This window comes from Salvelinus namaycush, chromosome 27 (assembly GCF_016432855.1).
Source record: "Salvelinus namaycush isolate Seneca chromosome 27, SaNama_1.0, whole genome shotgun sequence".
Taxonomy (NCBI): domain Eukaryota; kingdom Metazoa; phylum Chordata; class Actinopteri; order Salmoniformes; family Salmonidae; genus Salvelinus; species Salvelinus namaycush.
The window spans coordinates 7,491,814-7,507,988 of record NC_052333.1 but is presented as its reverse complement, the minus strand read 5'-3'; the positions used below and the strand labels follow the sequence as shown (position 1 = coordinate 7,507,988).

At 46.3% G+C, this 16,175-nt stretch overlaps 1 protein-coding gene across 1 annotated transcript in view; it reads left to right on the top strand.

Moving 5' to 3' along the window:
• LOC120022156 (focal adhesion kinase 1-like) overlaps window positions 1-16,175 on the top strand; it is a 249,631-nt gene that overhangs the window by 80,574 nt on the left and 152,882 nt on the right. Inside the window, exon 2 of the mRNA XM_038966022.1 lies at window positions 5,527-5,553. The gene's annotated coding sequence lies outside the window, so the exon portion shown is untranslated. The remainder of the gene's footprint in view (window positions 1-5,526; window positions 5,554-16,175) is intronic.

Here is a 16,175-nt window from a genome sequence, read left to right as displayed (position 1 = left end):
CTGTAAGGCTAGATGATGCTCTGCATGCATGACACCGGCACGCAAACACACACACACACACACACACACACAGGAAGTGCGTGCCTATCCTATGACCCATTATTGTCATTGTATTCTGGCTGTACTCTTGACAATTGATTAACCTTGTTCTGAAACCTGAGAGATTAAAACCACATCCGTCCATCCTGTCTGTCTAGTTCCAAACCTGAGAGATTAAAACCTCATCCGTCCATCCTGTCTGTCTAGTTCCAAACCTGAGAGATTAAAACCTCATCCGTCCATCCTGTCTGTCTAGTTCCAAACCTGAGAGATTAAAACCTCATCCGTCCATCCTGTCTGTCTAGTTCCAAACCTGAGAGATTAAAACCACATCCGTCCATCCTGTCTGTCTAGTTCCAAACCTGAGAGATTAAAACCACATCTCCATCCTGTCTGTCTATGGCCAAACCTGAGAGATTAAAACCACATCCGTCCATCCTGTCTGTCTGTGGCCAACACTGAGAGATATAAAACCTCATCCGTCCATCCTATCTGTCCGTCATCCTGTCTGTCTATTCCAAACCTGAGAGATTAAAACCACATCCGTCCATCCTGTCTGTCTAGTTCCAAACCTGAGAGATTAAAACCACATCCGTCCATCCTGTCTGTCTATGCCAAACCTGAGAGATTAAAACCTCATCCCGTCCATCCTGTCTGTCATTCCAAACCTGAGAGATTAAAACCACATCCGTCCATCCTGTCTGTCTAGTTCAAACTGAGAGATTAAATCCACATCCGTCCATCCTGTCTGTCTATTTCCAACCTGAGAGATTAAAACCACATCCGTCCATCCTGTCTGTCTATGGCCAAACCTGAGAGATTAAAACCACATCCGTCCATCCTGTCTGTCGTGCCAAACCTGAGAGATAAAACTCATCCGTCCATCCTATCTGTCCGTCCATCCTGTCTGTCTATTTCCAAACCTGAGAGATTAAAACCACATCGTCCATCCTGTCTGTCTAGTTCCAAACCTAGAGATTAAAACCACATCCGTCCATCCTGTCTGTCTATGGCCAAACCTGAGAGATAAAACCTCATCCGTCCATCCTGTCTGTCTATTCAAACCTGAGAGATTAAAACCACATCCGTCCATCGTCTGTCTAGTTCCAAACCTGAGAGATTAAAAACACATCCGTCCATCCTGTCTGTCTATTTCCAAACCGAGAGATTAAAACCATATCCGTCCATCCTATCTGTCCGTCCATCCTGTCTGTCTATTTCCAAACCTGAGAGATTAAAACCACATCCGTCCATCCTGTCTGTCTAGTTCCAAACCTGAGAGATTAAAACCTCATCCGTCCATCCTGTCTGTCTAGTTCCAAACGAGAGATTAAAACCACATCCGTCCATCTGTCTGTCTAGTTCCAAACCTGAGAGATTAAAACCATATCCGTCCATCCTATCTGTCCGTCCATCCTGTCTGTCTAGTTCCAAACCTGAGAGATTAAAACCATATCCGTCCATCCTATCTGTCTATGGCCAAACCTGAGAGATTAAAACCTCATCCGTCCATCCTATCTGTCCGTCCATCCTGTCTGTCTATTTCCAAACCTGAGAGATTAAAACCACATCCGTCCATCCTGTCTGTCTATTTCCAAACCTGAGAGATTAAAACCATATCCGTCCATCCTGTCTGTCTAGTTCCAAACCTGAGAGATTAAAACCATATCCGTCCATCCTGTCTGTCTAGTTCCAAACCTGAGAGATTAAAACCATATCCGTCCATCCTGTCTGTCTAGTTCCAAACCTGAGAGATTAAAACCATATCCGTCCATCCTGTCTGTCTAGTTCCAAATCTGAGAGATTAAAACCACATCCGTCCATCCTATCTGTCTATGGCCAAACCTGAGAGATTAAAACCTCATCCGTCCATCCTATCTGTCGCTCGTCCTGTCTGTCTTCCAAACCTGAGAGATTAAACCATATCCGTCCATCCTGTCTGTCTAGGCCAACCTGAGAGATTAAAACCACATCCGTCCATCCTGCTCTGCTAGTTCCAAACCTGAGAGATAAAACCTCATCCGTCCATCCTGTCTGTTAGTCCAGATTCCAACTGAGAGATTAAAACCACATCCGTCCATCCTATCTGTCCGTCCATCCTGTCTGTCTATTTCCAAACCTGAGAGATTAAAACCACATCCGTCCATCCTGTCTGTCTATTTCCAAACCTGAGAGATTAAAACCACATCCGTCCATCCTGTCTGTCTATTTCCAACACTGAGAGATTAAAACCACATCCGTCCATCCTGCTGTCTATCTTCAAACCTGAGAGATTAAAACCACATCCGTCCATCCTGTCTGTCTATTTCCAAACTGAGAGATTAAAACCTATCGTCCATCTCTCTGTCTTATGCCAAACCTGAGAGATTAAAACCTCATCCGTCCATCTGTCTGTCTATTTCCAAACCTGAGAGATTAAAACCTCATCGTCCATCCTGTCTGTCTATGTTCCAAACCTGAGAGATTAAAACCTCATCCGTCCATCCTGTCTGTCTAGTTCCAAACCTGAGAGATTAAAACCATATCCGTCCATCCTATCTGTCTATTTCCAAACCTGAGAGATTAAAACCACATCCGTCCATCCTGTCTGTCTATTTTCAAACCTGAGAGATTAAAACCTCATCCGTCCATCCTGTCTGTCTATTTCCAAACCTGAGAGATTAAAACCTCATCCGTCCATCCTGTCTGTCTATTTCCAAACCTGAGAGATTAAAACCACATCCGTCCATCCTGTCTGTCTATTTCCAAACCTGAGAGATTAAAACCATATCCGTCCATCCTGTCTGTCTATTTCCAAACCTGAGAGATTAAAACCTCATCCGTCCATCCTATCTGTCTAGTTCCAAACCTGAGAGATTAAAACCACATCCGTCCATCCTGTCTGTCTATGGCCAAACCTGAGAGATTAAAACCATATCCGTCCATCCTGTCTGTCTAGTTCCAAACCTGAGAGATTAAAACCATATCGTCCATCCTGTCTGTCTATGGCCAAACCTGAGAGATTAAAACCATATCCGTCCATCCTGTCTGTCTAGTTCCAAACCTGAGAGATTAAAACCATATCGTCCATCCTGTCTGTCTATGGCCAAACCTGAGAGATTAAAACCATATCGTCCATCCTGTCTGTCTATGGCCAAACCTGAGAGATTAAAACCATATCCGTCCATCCTATCTGTCCGTCCATCCTGCCTGTTTGTGGCAAAAATAAAATACAATTTTATTTGTCAGTACAGAGTCAATGTGCGGGGGCACCGGTGTCGAGGTAATTATGTACATGCAGGTAGGGTTATTAAAGTGGCTACGCATAGATAATAACAGAGAGTAACAGCAGTGTGGAGGGTGGTGCAAATAGTCTGGGTAGCCATTTGATTAGCTTATGGCTTGGAGGTAGAAGCTGTTTAGAAGCCTCTTGGACCTAGACTTGGCGCTCCGGTACCGCTTGCCTTGTGGTAGCAGAGAGAACAGTCTATGACTAAGGCGGCTGGAGTCTTTGACAATTTTTAGGACCTTACTCTGACACCGCCTGGTATAGAGGTCCTGGATGGCAGGAAGCTTGGCCACAGTGATGTACTGGGCCGTACGCACTACCCTCTGTAGTGCCTTGCGGTTGAAGGCCGAGCAGTTGCCGTACCAGGCAGTGATGCAACCCGTCAGGATGCTCTCGATGGTGCAGCTGTAAAACCTTTTGAGGATCTGAGGACCCATACCAAATCTTTTCAGTCTCCTGAGGGGGAATAGGTTTTGTTGTGCCCTCTTCACGATTGTCTTGGTGTGCTTGGACCATGTTAGTTGTTGGTGATGTGGACGCCAAGGAACTTGAAGCTCTCAACCTGTTCCACTACAGCCCCGTCGATGAGAATCGGGGCGTGCTCGGTCCTCCTTTTCCTGTAGTCCACAATCATCTCCTTTGTCTTGATCACGTTGAGGGAGAGGTTGTTGTCCTGGCACCACAGGGTCAGGTCTCTGACCTCCTCCCTATAGGCTGTCTCATCGTTGTTGGTGATCAGGCCTACCACTGTTGTGTCATCGGCAAACTTAATGAAGGTGTTGGAGTCGTGCCTGGCCATGCAGTCATGAGTGAACAGGGAGTACAGGAGGGGACTGAGCACGCACCCCTGAGGGGCCCCTGTTTTTTTTGGATCAGCATGGCAGATGTGTTGCTGCCTACCCTTACCACCTGGGGGTGGCCCATCAGGAAGTCCAGGATCCAGTTGCAGAGGGAGGTGTTTAGTCCCAGGGTCCTTAGCTTATTGATGAGTTTTGAGGGCACTATGGTGTTGAACGCTGAGCTGGAAGCAATGAGTAGCATTCTCACATAGGTGTTCCTTTTGTCCAGGTGGGACAGGACAGTGTGGAGTGCAATAGAGATTGCATCATCTGTGGCTCTGTTGGTGTGGTATGCAAATTGTGTGTGTAGGGTTTCTGCGATAATGGTGTTGATGTGAGCCATGACCAGCCTTTCAAAGCATTTCATGGCTACAGATGTGAGTGCTACTGATCGTCATTTAGGCAGGTTACTTTAGTGTTCTTGGGCACAGAGACTATGGTGGTCTGCTTGAAACATGTTGGTATTACAGACTCCGACAGCGAGAGGTTGACTATATCAGTGAAGACACTTGCCAGTTGGTCAGCGCATGCTCGGAGTACACAAACTTGAGGGACTAAAACCACATCCGTCTGTTTGTCCATCCATCCTGTCTGTTTGTCCATCCATCCTGTCTGTTTGTCCATCCATCCTGTCTGTTTGTCCATCCATCCTGTCTGTTTGTCCATCCATCCTGTCTGTTTGTCCGTCCATCCTGTCTGTTTGTCTGTCCATCCTGTCTGTTTGTCTGTCCATCCTGTCTGTTTGTCTATCCATACTGTCTGTTTGTCCATCCATCCTGTCTGTTTGTCCATCCATCCTGTCTGTTTGTCCGTCCATCCTGTCTGTTTGTCTGTCCATCCTGTCTGTTTGTCTGTCCATCCTGTCTGTTTGTCCATCCATCCTGTCTATTTGTCCATCCATCCTGTCTGTTTGTGGCCAAACCTGAGAGACTAAAACCACATCCGTCTGTCTGTCCGTCCATCCTGTCTGTTTGTGGCCCAAGTACCACTTAGCACTCAGAAACCTAACCCCAGGGGACTTAAAAGGCCTTCTGGATGTGACCCTGCCATCCGGTTGACTGTGAACTGTGACACAGATTATGGTGTCATCATAGGGCTTCCCCTCAGTGCCAGCCCTGGCCCCTATGGGTCAAAGGTAGTGCCCTACTTGGGAATAGGCTGCCATTTGGGACACAGCCACAGAGCTTCAGCCCCCAGACAGCTAGGGGGCACTCTGTGACCATGGGTTGGGTTGGAGCCTCTGGGCCAGGCTGCCCTTGGAATTAGCATTGACCCAGTAAACCCAGTGCTTCTTTGTCTCCACTGAGCCCAATGTGCTGAAGTGACAGATCAGTGATAGATCAAACCAACTCACTTCCCTTTTGTCTCTTTCTTTTGCAGATATTTCCAGAATTTCCTACTACACAGGTGAGTGTCCTTCAGAACTACAATAGATCTTATATGCTGTGAACTACAAGAGATCTTATATGCTGTGAACTACAAGAGATCTTACATGCTGTGAACTACAGGAGATTTTATATGCTGTGAACTACAAGAGATCTTATATGCTGTGAACTACAGGAGATCTTATATGCTGTGAACTACAGGAGATCTTATATGCTGTGAACTACAAGAGATCTTATATGATGTGAACTACAAGAGATCTTACATGCTGTGAACTACAGGAGATGTTATATGCTGTGAACTACAGGAGATCTTATATGCGGTGAACTACAAGAGATCTTATATGCTGTGAACTACAGGAGATCTTATATGCTGTGAACTACAAGAGATCTTATATGCTGTGAACTACAAGAGATCTTACATGCTGTGAACTACAGGAGATGTTATATGCTGTGAACTACAGGAGATCTTATATGCGGTGAACTACAAGAGATCTTATATGCTGTGAACTACAGGAGATCTTACATGCTGTGAAGTTCTCTTATTCGCTTCTGTCAGATTATCCTTGAAGGCAGGTATGATTCATAGTTGTGCTCTTCAGATGAATAGAAGTCTCCTAGATAAATCAGTCACCTGAATGTCATTTACCAACATCAACTCAGATGAAGGACACAACCACCTACTCCCAAGAGGATGTAGGCTTCTCTTTCATCCTCAAAGTGCACTCCAACTATAATAATATGAATCTGTGTAGAGAGTGTAAAAATCATATTTCTTTAGATGATATAGGAAAGGGTTATTAGACTGAAGGGGTGTGTGCTTGTGTCCGTTGGATGATGGTCACTGGGAACACGACTTTACAGCGGTGGAATGACTAAACCCAAATGACATTTCAGTGTGTGTGCGTATTTGAGTCATTCATTAGACAAGACAGGCCTATTTCAGGGAGTTAATGAACCTCTAGTCGCTGAAGAGCTATCGCTGCACCATCTAGGATGCACAAACACTATTCAAAATGCTATTCTCTCCATGTTGCCTCATACTGAACTTTTGTTAGCTGGCTGTTTTCTCTGCAGCTCACTGCAGTCTCTGAATCATCTCAGTCCCTTTGATTTGTACAGTAGATTGTAAAGAGAGAGAGAGAGTGCGGCATCAAAGTATATTTTCCATTGTTTTCAGTGTGTGTCCTCACTATAAGGACATTCTACTCAAACTAGTGGTGATACTTTGTCTCGATGCTGGACTGTTCTTCAAGGGGTAGTTCATTCAGAACGGCTCTGTCTTGAAACCTTGACTGCTGACATGCATGTTTTGGGAGGATTACTGTGTATTAACAGTGGACTAATGAACCAAATAGTAAAATATAGTTTTGAGGGAACTATTCCCTTTAAGCTCAGGCTGTGAGGGAGAGGCCTTGGATGAACTGTATACCCACTGGCCAGATATAATAGTGTTTAAAGCCATTGAGGTGAATGGTGATTTGATTATTTTATGGCTTCAACTTGATTTATATGCTTACCCGGGGACCTTATCCTCAGCCACGACCATAAACCTGACATTATTTTATATCGGCCTAACATTTAATGTAAATTTATGTAGCTGGATATTTTATCACCTCATTATACACTTAATATCTCCTCAAGGACAATTCTCTGCTGCCTCTACACACCTAGTCACACACACACACACACACACACGTCCATTTTGTGTCCCCTGCCCTCCTTAACCACTTGCAGTAATAATGGAGCGTGACGAAGTAGGCCAACTCCATGAAAAGAAATAGAGAGAGAGAGAGAGAGAGAAAATAAATAAATGAATATGCTATAGGATATGCAGAACCATGGTTGGGTCTATTCGGGTCCAGTCAGGTCTATCAGCTGTAGTTACATCGACCCGAAACATGACCCCACCCGGACCCAAGGGACATGTTAGAATTTCAGACCCGAACCTGATCAGGGTCGCTGTCGGGTTTATCAGGTCCACCTGGACCCATGGACCCTCTACCCTAGGGTCAAAAGTAGTGCACTATGTAGGAGAAAGGTGCCATTTGGAATGCATTCTCTGTACCCTCCGTCTCTCCTCATCCCAGTTTAGACTTAATAACGATCAGTCTCTGTTCTTCCCAGGCCTGATGTTTAGACTAAATAACCCTCCGTCTCTCCTCATCCCAGGCCTGATGTTTAGACTAAATAACCCTCCGTCTCTCCTCATCCCAGGCCTGATGTTTAGACTAAATAACCCTCCGTCTCTCCTCATCCCAGGCCTGATGTTTAGACTAAATAACCCTCCGTCTCTCCTCATCCCAGGCCTGATGTAACGGAATTCCTCCTCCTCTTCATACGAAGAGGAGGAGTAGTGATTCGACCAAAGTGCAGCGGGGTGTGAATTCATAATGATTTATTAGACAAGACAAAAAACGAACTAACTTGAATAACTAACAAAATAACAAAACGGAGTAGACAGACCTGGACATGCGAACTTACATAAAACGAAGAACTCCCGAACAGGAAAATGACTACACAAAAGAACGAACGTACAAACAAACCGAGACAGTCCCGTGTGACAAACACAGACACAGGAGACAACCACCCACAAACAAACAGTGTGAAAACACCTACCTTAATATGATTCTCAATCAGAGGAGATGAAAACCACCTGCCTCTAATTGAGAACCATATCAGGTACCCAAAACCAACATAGAAACAGAAAACATAGACTGCCCACCCAAAACTCACGCCCTGACCAATAAACACATACCAAACAACAGAAAACAGGTCAGGAACGTGACACCTGATGTTTAGACTAAATAACGATCAGTCTCTCCTCATCCCAGGCCTGATGTTTAGACTAAATAACCCTCCGTCTCTCCTCATCCCAGGCCTGATGTTTAGACTAAATAACGATCAGTCTCTCCTCATCCCAGGCCTGATGTTTAGACTTAATAACGATCAGTCTCTGTTCTTCCCAGGCTTGATGTTTAGACTAAATAACCCTCCGTCTCTCCACATCCCAGGCCTGATGTTTAGACTAAATAACCCTCCGTCTCTCCACATCCCAGGCCTGATGTTTAGACTAAATAACCCTCCGTCTCTCCACATTCCAGGCCTGATGTTTAGACTAAATAACCCTCCGTCTCTCCACATCCCAGGCCTGATGTTTAGACTAAATAACCCTCCGTCTCTCCACATCCCAGGCCTGATGTTTAGACTAAATAACCCTCCGTCTCTCCACATCCCAGGCCTGATGTTTAGACTAAATAACCCTCCGTCTCTCCTCATCCCAGGCCTGATGTTTAGACTAAATAACCCTCCGTCTCTCCACATCCCAGGCCTGATGTTTAGACTAAATAACCCTCCGTCTCTCCACATTCCAGGCCTGATGTTTAGACTAAATAACCCTCCGTCTCTCCACATCCCAGGCCTGATGTTTAGACTAAATAACCCTCCGTCTCTCCACATCCCAGGCCTGATGTTTAGACTAAATAACCCTCCGTCTCTCCACATTCCAGGCCTGATGTTTAGACTAAATAACCCTCCGTCTCTCCACATCCCAGGCCTGATGTTTAGACTAAATAACCCTCCGTCTCTCCACATCCCAGGCCTGATGTTTAGACTAAATAACCCTCCGTCTCTCCACATCCCAGGCCTGATGTTTAGACTAAATAACCCTCCGTCTCTTCACATCCCAGGCCTGATGTTTAGACTAAATAACCCTCCGTCTCTCCTCATCCCAGGCCTGATGTTTAGACTAAATAACGATCAGTCTCTCCTCATCCCAGGCCTGATGTTTAGACTAAATAACGATCAGTCTCTCCTCATCCCAGGCCTGATGTTTAGACTAAATAACCCTCCGTCTCTCCTCATCCCAGGCCTGATGTTTAGACTAAATAACCCTCCGTCTCTGCTCTTCCCAGGCCTGATGTTTAGACTAAATAACCCTCCGTCTCTCCTCATCCCAGGCCTGATGTTTAGACTAAATAACCCTCCGTCTCTCCTCATCCCAGGCCTGATGTTTAGACTAAATAACGATCAGTCTCTCCTCATCCCAGGCCTGATGTTTAGACTAAATAACCCTCCGTCTCTCCTCATCCCAGGCCTGATGTTTAGACTAAATAACCCTCCGTCTCTCCTCTTCCCAGGCCTGATGTTTAGACTAAATAACCCTCCGTCTCTCCTCATCCCAGGCCTGATGTTTAGACTAAATAACCCTCCGTCTCTCCTCATCCCAGGCCTGATGTTTAGACTAAATAACGATCAGTCTCTCCTCATCCCAGGCCTGATGTTTAGACTAAATAACCCTCCGTCTCTCCACATCCCAGGCCTGATGTTTAGACTAAATAACCCTCCGTCTCTCCACATCCCAGGCCTGATGTTTAGACTAAATAACCCTCCGTCTCTCCACATTCCAGGCCTGATGTTTAGACTAAATAACCCTCCGTCTCTCCACATCCCAGGCCTGATGTTTAGACTAAATAACCCTCCGTCTCTCCACATCCCAGGCCTGATGTTTAGACTAAATAACCCTCCGTCTCTCCACATCCCAGGCCTGATGTTTAGACTAAATAACCCTCCGTCTCTTCACATCCCAGGCCTGATGTTTAGACTAAATAACCCTCCGTCTCTCCTCATCCCAGGCCTGATGTTTAGACTAAATAACGATCAGTCTCTCCTCATCCCAGGCCTGATGTTTAGACTAAATAACGATCAGTCTCTCCTCATCCCAGGCCTGATGTTTAGACTAAATAACCCTCCGTCTCTCCTCATCCCAGGCCTGATGTTTAGACTAAATAACCCTCCGTCTCTGCTCTTCCCAGGCCTGATGTTTAGACTAAATAACCCTCCGTCTCTCCTCATCCCAGGCCTGATGTTTAGACTAAATAACCCTCCGTCTCTCCTCATCCCAGGCCTGATGTTTAGACTAAATAACGATCAGTCTCTCCTCATCCCAGGCCTGATGTTTAGACTAAATAACCCTCCGTCTCTCCTCATCCCAGGCCTGATGTTTAGACTAAATAACCCTCCGTCTCTCCTCTTCCCAGGCCTGATGTTTAGACTAAATAACCCTCCGTCTCTCCTCATCCCAGGCCTGATGTTTAGACTAAATAACCCTCCGTCTCTCCTCATCCCAGGCCTGATGTTTAGACTAAATAACGATCAGTCTCTCCTCATCCCAGGCCTGATGTTTAGACTAAATAACCCTCCGTCTCTCCTCATCCCAGGTCTGATGTTTAGACTAAATAACCCTCCGTCTCTCCTCATCCCAGGCCTGATGTTTAGACTAAATAACCCTCCGTCTCTCCTCATCCCAGGCCTGATGTTTAGACTAAATAACCCTCCGTCTCTCCTCATCCCAGGCCTGATGTTTAGACTAAATAACCCTCCGTCTCTCCTCATCCCAGGCCTGATGTTTAGACTAAATAACCCTCCGTCTCTCCTCATCCCAGGCCTGATGTTTAGACTAAATAACGATCAGTCTCTCCTCATCCCAGGCCTGATGTTTAGACTAAATAACCCTCCGTCTCTCCTCATCCCAGGCCTGATGTTTAGACTAAATAACCCTCCGTCTCTGCTCTTCCCAGGCCTGATGTTTAGACTAAATAACCCTCCGTCTCTCCACATCCCAGGCCTGATGTTTAGACTAAATAACCCTCCGTCTCTCCTCATCCCAGGCCTGATGTTTAGACTAAATAACCCTCCGTCTCTCCTCATCCCAGGCCTGATGTTTAGACTAAATAACCCTCCGTCTCTCCTCATCCCAGGCCTGATGTTTAGACTAAATAACCCTCCGTCTCTCCTCTTCCCAGGCCTGATGTTTAGACTAAATAACCCTCCGTCTCTCCTCATCCCAGGCCTGATGTTTAGACTAAATAACCCTCCGTCTCTCCTCATCCCAGGCCTGATGTTTAGACTAAATAACCCTCCGTCTCTCCACATCCCAGGCCTGATGTTTAGACTAAATAACCCTCTGTCTCTCCTCATCCCAGGCCTGATGTTTAGACTAAATAACCCTCCGTCTCTCCTCTTCCCAGGCCTGATGTTTAGACTAAATAACCCTCCGTCTCTCCTCATCCCAGGCCTGATGTTTAGACTAAATAACCCTCCGTCTCTCCACATCCCAGGCCTGATGTTTAGACTAAATAACCCTCAGTCTCTCCTCATCCCAGGCCTGATGTTTAGACTAAATAACCCTCCGTCTCTCCTCATCCCAGGCCTGATGTTTAGACTAAATAACCCTCCGTCTCTCCTCATCCCAGGCCTGATGTTTAGACTAAATAACCCTCCGTCTCTCCTCATCCCAGGCCTGATGTTTAGACTAAATAACCCTCCGTCTCTCCTCATCCCAGGCCTGATGTTTAGACTAAATAACCCTCCGTCTCTCCACATCCCAGGCCTGATGTTTAGACTAAATAACCCTCCGTCTCTCCTCATCCCAGGCCTGATGTTTAGACTAAATAACCCTCCGTCTCTCCTCATCCCAGGCCTGATGTTTAGACTAAATAACCCTCCGTCTCTCCTCATCCCAGGCCTGATGTTTAGACTAAATAACCCTCCGTCTCTCCTCATCCCAGGCCTGATGTTTAGACTAAATAACCCTCCGTCTCTCCTCATCCCAGGCCTGATGGTGGTTAGAATAATGAGGTGGTCACTGCACTGATGTTTATGGCTCAAGCCCTCTTTAACAAGGTAGACAAATTGCAATCATCACCAAGGTAATCAAGGGAATCCTAATTAGAGGTTCAAACCATTTAATGGTGTTGTTATGGGAATGACTTGTTACATTTTAAAGGCAAGGAAATCATGAATAATCCCTGTTTCTATGTTTCATCTGGGCTGGGTTACATGGGTCGTACAACGCCACTGCTTATAACTATAAATGCCCTATCTAAGATGTGCTGAATCAATGATCTTCACCCCAGGGCTCCAGCCATGCATGTGGTTTGCTAACTTGCTAGCTAAGTGACTAGGCTGCAAGATCAAGCTTCTTGGTTACAGCAAAGTCAACATCCCTGCTGCCTAAATTTGTTTTGTGCGTCAATAATAATAATAGTAATAATTTTATTTTTTCACATTTGGAAAGAAATAGCGGCCCTTATGTGCACTGCCGGTAGTACCGTATACCCCGGTATGGTACATGAACGGTATGAAAATGAGGATACCACCCAATCCTAAACTACAGTAGCTTGTAAACAATAAAGTATGCCACGCTCAACCTCCATGACTATGTGTAACCACGTGACAGCGTAGCCTGATCCAGGTAGAGGGTGTTTTCTAACTGTGCTGATGATGAAAGCCCCATGAGGGACGGAGTGGGGAGAAGTACACATCCAACCTCCTGACCTTGAACTGTGTCTGGCCCTTTTGAGCTTATGAAACACAGCCCACACAGCCCCCACACACACAGCCCACAGCACACACAGCCCCCACACACACAGCCCCCACACACACAGCCCACAGCACACACAGCCCGCAGCACACACAGCCCACACAGCCCACACAGCCCACACACACACAGCCCCCACACACACAGCCCACAGCACACACAGCCCGCAGCACACACAGCCCACACAGCCCACACACACACAGCCCACACAGCCCACACACACACAGCCCACACAGCCCACACACACACAGCCCACACACACAGCCCACACACACACAGCCCACACAGCCCACACACACACAGCCCACACACACAGCCCACAGCACACACAGCCCACAGCACACACAGCCCGCAGCACACACAGCCCGCAGCACACACAGCCCGCAGCACACACAGCCCACACACACACACACACAGCCCACACAGCCCACACACACACAGCACACACAGCCCCCACACACACAGCACACACAGCCCACACACACACAGCCCGCAGCACACACAGCCCACACAGCCCACACAGCCCACAGCCCACACAGCCCACACAAACACAGCCCACACAGCCCACACACACACAGACACACACACAGCCCACACAAACACAGCCCACACAGCCCACACACACACAGACACACACACAGCCCACACAGCCCACAGCCCACACACACACAGCCCACACAGCCCACACACACACAGTCCATTAAGGTGACTGCTGACTATGTGACTGCAGAGATAATGGCAATAATGGTGAAAAGGATAATGGGGAAAACCTGAACTGCGACAGGAGGGTAAGATGTACAGGCTGTACTGACAGCTGTGGGATGGATGATCTGTCCTGGATTCAGACTCAGTGTGTTAGTTAGTGACACTAAAACATGATGATCTGTCCTGGATTCAGACTCAGTGTGTTAGTTAGTGACACTAAAACATGATGATCTGTCCTGGATTCAGACTCAGTGTGTTAGTTAGTGTCACTAAAACATGATGATCTGTCCTGGATTCAGACTCAGTGTGTTAGTTAGGGACACTAAAACATGATGATCTGTCCTGGATTCAGACTCAGTGTGTTAGTTAGGGACACTAAAACATGATGATCTGTCCTGGATTCAGACTCAGTGTGTTAGTTAGTGTCACTAAAACATGATGATCTGTCCTGGATTCAGACTCAGTGTGTTAGTTAGGGACACTAAAACATGATGATCTGTCCTGGATTCAGACTCAGTGTGTTAGTTAGGGACACTAAAACATGATGATCTGTCCTGGATTCAGACTCAGTGTGTTAGTTAGTGTCACTAAAACATGATGATCTGTCCTGGATTCAGACTCAGTGTGTTAGTTAGGGACACTAAAACATGATGATCTGTCCTGGATTCAGACTCAGTGTGTTAGTTAGGGACACTAAAACATGATGATCTGTCCTGGATTCAGACTCAGTGTGTTAGTTAGGGACACTAAAACATGATGATCTGTCCTGGATTCAGACTCAGTGTGTTAGTTAGTGACACTAAAACATGATGATCTGTCCTGGATTCAGACTCAGTGTGTTAGTTAGTGACACTAAAACATGATGATCTGTCCTGGATTCAGACTCAGTGTGTTAGTTAGTGTCACTAAAACATGATGATCTGTCCTGGATTTAGACTCAGTGTGTTAGTGTCCCACTCAAAGCTTTTCAATGACAATAAAGACCTTTACAGACCACATACACGTGCTGCTTATTTGTGTGTGTGTGCGTGCGTGCGCGTCGGTGTGTGCATGCCCATATTCTGTTGTTGTTGACAGTTTTTCCTCCCTAGTTATACAAGTAATTTGTCATTCTAATCCACATCCTTTGAGTTGATTTAGTAACCGTGGAACCATGGTCTTAGAGACCCTAACAGTACGTCTGTCTTAGCTACCAGAACCAGGACCAGCAGACGAGACATATTCAGCTGATGACTGCATGCTCCACTGAACCATACGGCCATGTGTGTGTGTGTGTGTGTGTGTGTGTGTGTGTGTGTGTGTGTGTGTGTGTGTGTCTCTGTGTGTGCATAGTTGCATATGCCTACTTCTCACCCAGTTCTTCCAATCTGGTGTCTGTGTGTATTGGTAACACATGTCCCAGCCTGGGCTCCTGCTATGGGAATAGGAATCAAGGAGGAGGGGATAGTGAGAGGCTTTTGTGTTTGGGAACAGAGGGCCGGATGTGACCCTTTGAATAGCTGAACGGGAGGAGCACCTCTCCCTCTCCATGGGGTGCAGTCATAGCCCCCTTTGTGTGTCTGCCACGGCTGTTTCTGGGGGCTCTGTCCCCCCTCGATTCCCCTGCTCCGCTGTGCATTCCAAATAGCGCCCTATTCCCTACATAGTGCACTATGTAGCTAACAGAGTGCTATTTGGAATGCTGCAGCAGTCCACATGAATACCTACTGTAGATGCAGCAGTCCACATGAATACCTACTGTAGATGCAGCAGTCCACATGAATACCTACTGTAGATGCAGCAGTCCACATGAATACCTACAGTAGATGCAGCAGTCCACATGAATACCTATTGTAGATGCAGCAGTCCACATGAATACCTACTGTAGATGCAGCAGTCCACATGAATACCTATTGTAGATGCAGCAGTCCACATGAATACCTATTGTAGATGCAGCAGTCCACATGAATACCTATTGTAGATGCAGCAGTCCACATGAATACCTACTGTAGATGCAGCAGTCCACATGAATACCTATTGTAGATGCAGCAGTCCACATGAATACCTACTGTAGATGCAGCAGTCCACATGAATACCTACTGTAGATGCAGCAGTCCACATGAATACCTATTGTAGATGCAGTAGTCCACATGAATACCTACAGTAGATGCAGCAGTCCACATGAATACCTATTGTAGATGCAGCAGTCCACATGAATACCTACTGTAGATGCAGCAGTCCACATGAATACCTACAGTAGATGCAGCAGTCCACATGAATACCTATTGTAGATGCAGTAGTCCACATGAATACCTACAGTAGATGCAGCAGTCCACATGAATACCTACTGTAGATGCAGCAGTCCACATGAATACCTATTGTAGATGCAGCAGTCCACATGAATACCTACAGTAGATGCAGCAGTCCACATGAATACCTACTGTAGATGCAGCAGTCCACATGAATACCTACTGTAGATGCAGCAGTCCACATGAATACCTACTGTAGATGCAGCAGTCCACATGAATACCTACTGTAGATGCAGCAGTCCACATGAATACCTACTGTAGATGCAGCAGTCC